This window comes from Corvus brachyrhynchos, unplaced genomic scaffold (assembly GCF_000691975.1).
Source record: "Corvus brachyrhynchos isolate BGI_N302 unplaced genomic scaffold, ASM69197v1 scaffold194, whole genome shotgun sequence".
Lineage (NCBI taxonomy): Eukaryota > Metazoa > Chordata > Aves > Passeriformes > Corvidae > Corvus > Corvus brachyrhynchos.
In genome coordinates this window covers 556,323-566,165 of record NW_008237890.1, presented here as the reverse complement: position 1 = coordinate 566,165, position 9,843 = coordinate 556,323, and the positions used below count along the sequence as shown (strand labels likewise).

The following is a 9,843-nucleotide window of genomic DNA, read 5'->3' as shown; positions in this document are numbered from 1 at the left end:
TCGCTGGTACAGGGTGCGTGGATCCCCGTCTCAGACACTCTCCCCCTGCCTGAGCGACGCTAATTCCTTTAAAACTCAGCCCCCAAAATATGTATTTTTGATCAGAGAGAAAGCTTTCCCCCGTCTTTCCAGGGGAAGAAAAGCAAGCCAAGCATCTAAAAGCCAAAACTGAGCTGAAATGCTGCAATTCGGTGAGGGCTGAGTATGAAACATTATAGCGGGTGGTAGTTTTGGGACCAAAACTAAATACTGGAGATTTCAAACGCCTGCTGTCACCCTGCGCCTGCGCTGTGAAGGGTTCCTATTCCGCTTCCGGGTGAGGGGGGAAAACGGGGGTCCCCAAAGGGGGGTTGGACCTGGCTGGGGGTGCAAGGAGTGGGGGAAAGGGGATGGAAACTGAAGGGTGGTGGGAACTTTTTAAGGTCTGGTGGCAGCTTTTTTACAGGGGACCTTGGAGAGATGGGATATCCCCGCCTGTCTGTGAGACCTGTAGTGCCGACTTACACTGTGTGGTTATATATGTGTACGGATAAGGTGAGGGTGTGCACACAGCATAATTATAAAGTTAATTGTAACATGGGTATGCATGTACACATCTGCTTCAGTGCAGCTGCAGAGGAGAATGAGGATGGGGCCACCTGCACTGGCCATATCCCTGGTGCTTTAGGGGTCCCAGCCCACTACCCTGCTTTTCTCCCCTTCTTCAGGAGTATAAACCCCTTTTCCTTGCAGAAACAGTTTGAAGCTTCCCTAAAAACCTTTCAAGAGGAGGACAAGCGACATCCTGGGCTGACTGAGGCAGCAAAGGAGACAAGACAGGAGATGCTGGTGGGTGCTGCTGTCATCTGGGTGCACTGTGGGGGCCAAACTGCTTCATTCCCCTGCCAGCATCCTCCTCCTTGTCCTTCACCCCTCAGACTCGAGTCAGTGCTGAGAAGCAGAAGCTGCAGGCGATGCTGAAAGGACTCCACCGGGTGCTGAGTGACCAGGAATCACGGTTCCTTTCCTGGCTCCATCGCCTGTGCTGGAGGTTGGAAGAACAGCAACGTGGTGAAGCTGATGAAATGACGTGGATCCGGCAATGCTGTGCAGAGCTCCAGGCCAAGTGCCAGCAACTGGATGGTGACCTGCTACGGGTGAGCCAAAACTTTCACCCAAAATCCCTGTTTCCCCCCTTTTGGCTTTTATTCACAGGAAAGCAGCCCTAAGCATCTTTCTCCCTTCCTCTCCAGGACCCCCAAACCACCTTGAGGAGGTATCGGAGACAAAAAGCATCACCAAGAACACCAGTTTTGGCCCCAAATCCTCCATTTTTAGGATCTTTTTCTCACCCTGCATTCTTTTTCCTCTGGGATTTTTGCTTTGGAGCTGGAGGGGTTGATGGTTAATCCAAAACTTGGTGATGATGGGGGAATCTTCCATCATATCTTGCAGGAGTGGGAGCCTTGCCTAGGGAAGTAAAGTCCCTGTGGTTTTCTAGCAATGAGGAAAGGAAATTAGGGAATTTCTTGGCATTAAACACCCCAATTTGCTCCCCTTGAGGTGCGCAGAGAGGAAGGTGTAGCTGTCACTGCTGTTGATGTCAGAGGTGGAAACAGAGCTTGAGGATTTTGTCTGAAAAACCAACATGCTGGCAGAGGCAGTGACACAATTTAAAGGTGCTTGGAGAGTAAAAATTGGCAAAAAAAGGGAATTTATTAAGCAGAAATGGGAAACTGGGACGGTTCTGGGAGGGCACAGAACCCCAGGGTTGGTAAATTTGGCCGGAAAGTGAAAGCATCACAAACGCTTATTTAATTAAAAGAAAATCAGGGATTTATTCCTGATTAGCCTTAAGGGATGGAAACTGAAGGTGGGAGCTGCAGAAGGCTGTTGGTGGTTAGTTAGCATCCAAATTAGGACACTAATTATGTGTGGAGGGAGGTGATGTCCCAGATCCCAGAAGGGGGTTGTGTCTCCCACCTTCTCTGTGCAACAGGGATTGGGTGGATACGGGGCAGGCGCAGGGCCAGATCTGGAGGTAAAAATCTCTGGGATCATCTTCTATTTCCAGACTTCTTGGAGTGCTCTTTGGAGAAGCACCTTCTTGGAGACGTGAGTCCGGCTTCAGGGACTTACCGAATCCACATGTGGGTTCAGGGCCTGGGGCTGTTTTTCAGATTCAGCATCCAGAGCTGGGGTTCAGCTGCAACACCTGGAGCTGATGCTCTGGTGCAATTTTTGGAGCTGATACTCCAATGCATAGAGCCCCATGAACATCCCTCTCCCTGCCAGCAACCATGACCCTGGATCCAGCCACAGCTCACCTGCAAATCCTGGTGTCAGCAGATGGCTGACCGCAGGCCGCCGGGAATCACCCCCAGCTCCTCTGCCCTCAGGAATGGAACGTTTTGAGTCTCTCTACTGTGTTTTGGGTTGGCAGGGTTTTGTGGGGGGCCAGCATTGCTGGGCTGTGGAGGTTCGTGCCGGTCCTGACTGGGCACTGTTGGTGGCTCGCGAACTTGTGTCCCACAAGGGCTGCTTCGGTCTCAGCCCCGAACGTGGGGTTTGGGCCATGGGGCAGTGGTTGGGGCAGCTGCAGGCTCTCACTTGGCCCAGCTCCGTATCTCTGCCCCACAACCACACGCTCAGACACATCGAAGTGGCTCTGGATTGTGCTGGTGGGTGGGTGGCTTTCTGTGATACTGATAGCCAGACAGAAATCTTTTCCTCTCCCCCAGCCACTTTCGCAGGTGAACGACTCTGGCCACTGCTCTGGCTGGGTGAGGGGCCAGCTCTGCTCACACTCTATCCCTGAGGCCCCCAAAAATCCACTATGAACCTCCCAAGTGCAGACACTTCCACCCCAACAAACACTCAACAACAAACAGCCGCACTACCCCGTAGTCCCGTTTCATTATCCTTATAACACCTAATTTAACAGTATTAATCACATTTCACCCTTTTGCTCCTCAGTGGGAGAACAGGTATATTTTTAGTTCCTCAGCTGTTTGTCAGAGGAAGCATGGACCAGAGAAACAGGGAGGACCTTCCTAAAAGATTTTTAAGAACTCATCTAGAGGAAGAAGGTGAGCTTTGCTACTGCTGGATGCCTCATAATAAGGTTTTTCAAGTGGAAACTTTCCTGCTTAGGACTTCTAGAGAATTTAGGGAAAGTGGGCTACAACCATGTTTCATGTCTCCCAAGATCACTCAGGCTGGGGCCTTTTCAGAGTTTTGCATTCACTGCCAGGATAAGTAGGGAGAGAGGCCACAGACAGGATTTCATACCCCATTTCACTGCCTACAAGTGAATAGAAGGGAAAAAAACTGAATGAACCAGTATCTTGAAGCAGTAGAAGGTTGTTCTTAGGGTTCAACCATGTAATAAAGTGCTGTTATCAGCAAGCACAGGCAGGACTGGGCAGGTCTTTGCCTCTTGCTGCCCCAGTCACTCCGCCTTCGCTGCCAGGCTTGGTTCCCCATCCACACGTACTCTTCACATTGGTCTGAGGAAGAGGAGAAACTACCAGGAAAGGTAGCAACTTTTATCTTTGCGGCCCTAATTTTAAACAAGGGTCCTGACAAAACACAGGTCACAGCTAAGCCCAAATTACAGCCCTGCTCAGTTGTATAATTAGTTGTTTCCCTGTTTGGCTTATGGTGAGGTTGGTCTTTCCTTGAAAGACAAGGTCCAGCAGTGTGTAAATAAAAGCACTTCTCTGCGGCACCCTTCTCCAACAGATGAGCTTCCAACACTCCATCCACTTTTCATCTGAAAAGCTTTACGGATATTTAATTTGAAAGTCCATAAAAAAATAAAAAAAAATTCTGCCTTCTTGTGTAACTCAACAGCCCCACAGCTGGCTCTCTAGCATTGGAGTGAGGAGGAAATCAGCCTCTTTTTGCTCAAGGGCAGCTCAAAAGCATCGCATCAGCAGCTGGGAGGGCAGATGGTTGGGTGTGGAGGGTGCCCCCACTCCTTGAGCAGAGCTAGCAGATGCACCTCGCAGCCTTCCCACAGGGGCCTGTGGACCCCAAAACCCTCCTGAGTGACAGGCACACCTCATACCAGTGCATGAAAGGCTGTGGGGAGCACCTGAAGAGGTCTTTTTTCCACAAGAGACAAAATTTTTTCCACAAAGCTGGAGCCCAGGGTGCATTTTTTGGGGGTTTGAGGCTTGAGGATGAGCATTTCCAGAGGGAATTTTGCCATTGCCTCCTGCTTCTCCCCATGCTCCTCTCCCACTAATACCTCAGGATCAGACTGAGTGGGAGCTGTGCATCCAAGGGAAGTGCAGCAGGCATGGAGGGGCAAACCTGAATGAAGACTCCACGATGGTGGAGATGTTGCACCTCCTCCGCTCCTCATTGGGGAAGTGAAAAAGTGGATTTTGGGGATGTGTTTACAACTATTCAGGTTAATAATTTGTTGGGTGCTTATAAAAATGGAGCTTAAAAGGCACTTTTTAAAAAAGCATCTTGTTACATCTAGAAGACAGAAAATACAGCTCCAGTGCAAACCAGGGAGGTGTCAGTGGTTTTAATCCTCTGGTTTTGGGGAGGTTTGCTCCATTTTGGGTCTTCTCCACAAGGGAGCAGCAAGCACAGTGCGAAATGGGGATTTTCCACCTCAGAACAGTGCCCACAGCGAAGAAATCCTCAAAATAGAGACAAACTTGTTAAATGGTGGCCTCTGCACTTCTGCCTTGAGGATAACGTGCTGATAAACCCCAACCCCTTTGTTTTGGAGAAGACCATCCCCTTTTAAGTGAAAATAAGATTTGTTGTTTTCAGCACTAGCAGTGGACATGGGGAGGAAACAGCTCCAAAAATATCCCCAACTCTTGCAGAATTAACCCAAATCCTGCTTGTGAGGGGGGGGCATAAGTTTTTCAGGTATCACTAGTTTGCCCAGTTCCCCTCCTCACGGGCCTTTCCCCCCTCTTCTTACTCAGTTTATTGGGATAAAATTTCCAAATTTCATTTAATTTTTTTCCATTTTGTAACTTTCCCTCCTCTGAGAAGACACTTTTTCTCCCCAGAATGAAGCCAAGCAGGACATTTCTCCCTCCAAGCCCCTTCATTGCCCAAAACCCCCTCCAAAAAGCCAGATCTGAGGATTAAGCTAGAAGGGGCTCTTTTTAATGGCTGAATATAGGGAATGAAACTCTATAGTGCAGTACAGGGCCTCAGCGGCATGAATAGAGCTGGTAGCTGGGTTGAGCAAAAGAGGTCTGAATTTTGGGTGATTTTTAGTTTTTGCCTTTTATTCTGTAAAATAGTCACTTGCATGGACCCATGCTTTAGACCTGAATTTCCCACATGGAGGAATTTCCCCTTAGAGTTGTGGTGAGCCAGGTGTGCTTTGCTGCTCACCCAAATCCTCCACATGAAAACTCACTAAACTCCAAAAAAATGATGAAAAAGGGTGAAATTGTGATAGACTGAACTTTCTCTTTAAATAAACTGGTTGAGCTCAGCCATTTATTGGTCACTCATAACCTGGGACTGGTGTCTTCAACAAGGTGGTTTTGAGCCACACTGCAGTGCTGCCCCAGGTGGGACCCTCTGGGGGATGGGGACAGCCAGAAGTGAGGATATTTAGGGAGAAATTATCTGTGAGAACAAAGACATCTAGGATGGGAGGTTGAGGACTTACGGGGACAGGGACCTCTGGGGCTGGTTGGGAGTCAGTTGGGTCCCTGGGTCAGGGACCTCTAAGGCACGCAGATGACTTGCAGTGTTTCGGGTCAGGGGTGGGTGACGTGCCCATGTTGAGATGGGCCTGTCCCTAGCTCCATGACCCTCTGTTCCTGCCGCACACATTTGCTGCGTCAGGGCCAGGGTTCACCACCCGCGTGTCTCTGTCCTCAACAGCCAGCCCAGGGGAAGAATGAACTTCTTTATACTGGCACCTATGTGTGACCAGCAATGTTTGATGTGACTGGCCACAAAATCATGGTACCAAGAAGCAGGAGGACACTGACAGTTTAAAGCAGGTCCAAGCTCACTGTGAAAACCAGATTCATGCTGCAAATGTAATGTCCTGGGAGAAGAGGTCAGGAAGGAGCTCTTCTCTGGCTCCCAGGCCACCAGGAGGTGCTCCAGATCACTCCTCACCCAGAGTGGAAATCATGGATCCCATGGGGGCCACAGCACCATGCCTTACCCTGCTCCCATATCTCCAGTTCCTGTTGTGGCCCCTCACAGCTCTCTGCTAACAGGATTCCAGCCAGCCTCACATCCACCAGTGCAACCCTCCTAGGGATCTAGAGAAGCCAGGATGATCCTGCCAGGGCCCCCAGCGGAGGCCAGGGAGCCTGCCCCCATGTCCCCATGCTTACAGATACTGCAGTAGCCTTCACAAAGGACAGAGCTAGTGGATGAGTGCTGGTAAGTCTGTCCTCCCTCCTGGAGGTGCCCCGTAGCCAGCACTACAGGGAGAGGGCATGTCATCCCATGTAGAGCCCCTGGCTCCTCAGGGCTCATCCATGGAAAGGAGAACTGTTAAGTGTGGAGGGGAAGAGGTTTTGATGACTAACATTTTGGCTGATGAAAATTCAGTAAATGTTAATGAAATTTCAGAGTAGTTCTGGAGGCAGTGAGTTTAAATGAAATTGGGGAAAAATAACATTGCTGCAAAGCCAGCTGCATCTGATACAAGAGGAGCCAGACAGAAAAAGAATCGAACAGTGCTGGAAATGCTGCTGCCTGCCAGTGTCCCAGCAGTGACGAGATAAAAGTTCTGTGGAGTAAATATCCACTGTCTTCCAAAAACAAGTCTGGCCCTGCCAGGCTGTCTTGGACCCAGCCCCAGCACCTGGCACCAGGCATCCAGCTGTGGGCTCTCAGGCACCTCAAATCCCAAGCTATCCTCATCCCTCAACATCCCAACTCCCTGCAGCCAGGGTGAGATGTCCCCAACCTTCTCCAGCACCTTCAGCACCCAGCACCCCTCATCCTGCCACTCTTCACCATGGCCCCCCAGCAAGCTATCCCAATGATGTTGGGGTGGATGGTGCCCACAATGGTGACTGCCTGGATCAAAGCCCAGGGACCCCTGACCAGCACCACATGGAAGAAGATGCCCTGTGGGGCACCTTTTGGTTCCTGAGAACCCCTCACCCATCCACCATCACCCAGTCCTCACAAGGCTGTGGGTGGTCACCAGCATGTAGGGTGGTGAGAAGAGAGGCATGGCCCCTGTCCCCTGTGGGTGCCCACAGCTAAGCCTGCTGGGTGCTGAGCACCATGGGCTTGGTGTGACAGTCACGGTCCTGTGTACCCAAACACTCACTCTGACCTCTATTCCTGCATGTCCACTGATGCCCTGGTGTTTCCCAGACTCTTAAACCAGATGCAGAGGTCTCTGTCTCCATAAGTTGAGTCTCTTACGGAGACTCATTTATGAGTGTCCTTATGGTTGTCCCCAGTCTTCTAAGATTCCCAATGCCCCTGATATCCCTATCCTCACAGATCTATCACTGTTGCATTGCTTGGTTTGGTTTAGCAAGCTGCAACCTTCCTGTAAAGTGCTGCGGGGCTGCTTAGGATGATGTTCTGCTCTCCCATAGCCCTTTTCGGTGGCCCCACACTCCTACTCCAGCTAGCTGGGCTCCGCAACACGGTGATGGTAAAGGAGGCGAGAAGGGTCCCCTGCATAGCGACCTAAGAGGGAACTTTATTTCACATGATGACCAGCCAGTTCCCAGAGGCAGAGAGACCAGGTGGTCAGGGAGCTTGGGGTCTTATGTGGGGATGAGGGGGGCGGAGAGAGCACGTGGACAAACGATCTCATGGCACAGGGGCGGTACATGGGCAGAACTGGGGTACTGGAACCAATAGGGAGAACCTGAGGGTGTGGCCAGGAGGGGACAATGCGGAAGGCAGACAATTTAGTAAGAGTGGGGAAATACAGCACCACATATCACCCTTAATGTCCCCACCTCTGGCAGTCCCTATCCCCCTGGAGGGTTCCACCTGGGAGCAGCACCCCAGAGTGAGGTTGGGGCCTCCCCACAGGGCTGTGGAATGTGAAGCAGGTGAAGATGATGTCACTGGACACCCTGAGGGCCTCAACTTTGGGAGAGACAGGTGGTGTGGAAACTGCACCGGCTGCAAGGTCACCGTAATTTATGGGACACCAAGGACCTAGAGGACACCACTGTCACCTAATGGACACCAGGGACAGTAGATGGCATGGATGGTGAGGACAGCAGTGACAGTAGCATCACCACTGCACTTTCCACAGGGAGCTGAGCATCCCCTGCAAGGGTCCCAGAGATTTGCTACATTCCCACGGCCCGATGCCAATGATGTTGAATTCTGCCCTGAGCCTGATGCGGGAGAGAGAGCAGTGCTGCTCGGGCTCACCTCGAGTTCCCCCAAGATGCATGGTGCTGCTGCAGCCTCACCAAAGAGCAGTTCAGCTCAGGGCCACCAGCATCATGGGTGGGGGGCAATCCAGGGACTATACCTCTTGCACCTCCACAGCCCATGGGTTGGGGGCAACCCCAGCCCCTCCACCTGGCTTGGGCATACCCCCCGCACACCCACATGACCCAGTCTGGGGGCTTACTCCAAGCTCTCCTGCTCCTGTCCCCACCACGACTCTGCCCTTCCCTGTGGCACCTGTCCAGCTTTAGGATGGCAGCTCTGAAGCGGGGGGTTACTTTTGAAATCAATCTTGCTTAGAATATCCCAAACACAGCAGGTTACCATTTTTTTATTAACTTGGGGCAGCTGTCCTGGTCTTTTCTTCATGACGGGCTCTGAGCACCTAGTCCCAGCCAGCTGCCTGACTGCTGATTCCATGGGCAGGGACTGGATCTGCAGCAAATGCCACAGTGCTCGGAGTCAGTGGTTGAGGTCTGAGGCTGGCTGGTGCTCTAGTAAGGTGGTGGTGCCTGGGGGTGAAGGACAGAGGTAAGCCCCATGAAGCCCATGGGCATCTGTACAGCCAGAGACCCGCAGGGACAGGGTAGTGGCACCTGCCCTCCAATATATGGGCTGTTGTCCCACACTGGCCAGGGCCATCTCCACACTGCACTCCATCTTGAACACCAAGGACCCAAGGACCAGTTGTCCCATCTGCCAGTCACCCCCATCCATCCTGCTTCCACCCCTCCTCAGCCTGCCCCAGACCCCAGACCCTCCCTGCACCTACCCAGGCATGCAGACAGAGCCCTGCTCACCCATCACCAGCAAACAGCTGATAGGCCATACCCAGCTCATCCTGTGCCCTCTTTGCCACCTCAGACCCGAGGTGCTCCTTGCCCCGATCCACACGGTCATCTGTGCCCAGCAGCTCAGTCACGCCAAGCTGGGAAGGAGAGTGGCTGGCTGCCATGTGGGGCCCAATTCAGCATCCCCAAGCAACCCTCCCCACCCATCTCTCCTCAAGGAAACAGAGGGTGGATTCCCTCCAGATGCTCAGCATCTCTCTCCCAGCCTTGTTCCTCCCTGACATTCCTCATCACCATCCCTACCTTTTTGGAGAGCCATAGGACATCCTTGGGTGGTGTGTTGGACATGTCCTGACGCCTGCAGCTCTGCGACTTCACGAACTTGCTACTGACCAGCTTCCTGAGGGATGGGGCATGGGGATGCTCATCATCCAGCACTGTGGTGCCCTGGACTTCATCCCACTGTACCAGGGAGGTGGGCAGAGGGTGCTCCCCACTGAGGGACGTCCCTGCTGACTACCTGACAGCTGCTGCAGGAAACCCACACCTATCCCACTGTGCTGAATCCCCACCAAGCCTGAGGTCAGGCTGAGACCTGTGGCTTCAGTGCCACTGAGGCCAGGGCTTGATGGAGCAGTGCAGCAGAGACTTTAAAAGCCCAGAGACCTGGGGCAAG

At 52.2% G+C, this 9,843-nt stretch overlaps 1 long non-coding RNA gene across 1 annotated transcript; it reads right to left on the bottom strand.

The window, feature by feature from the left end:
* Positions 1 to 8,672: 8,672 nt before the first annotated feature.
* On the bottom strand, positions 8,673 to 9,570 carry LOC108446366. The gene is made up of 3 exons (XR_001861534.1): positions 9,471 to 9,570; positions 9,208 to 9,304; positions 8,673 to 8,888 (listed from the first exon to the last, which is right to left on the bottom strand). It is a non-coding gene; the product is annotated as an uncharacterized LOC108446366 (long non-coding RNA).
* Positions 9,571 to 9,843: the final 273 nt, after the last annotated feature.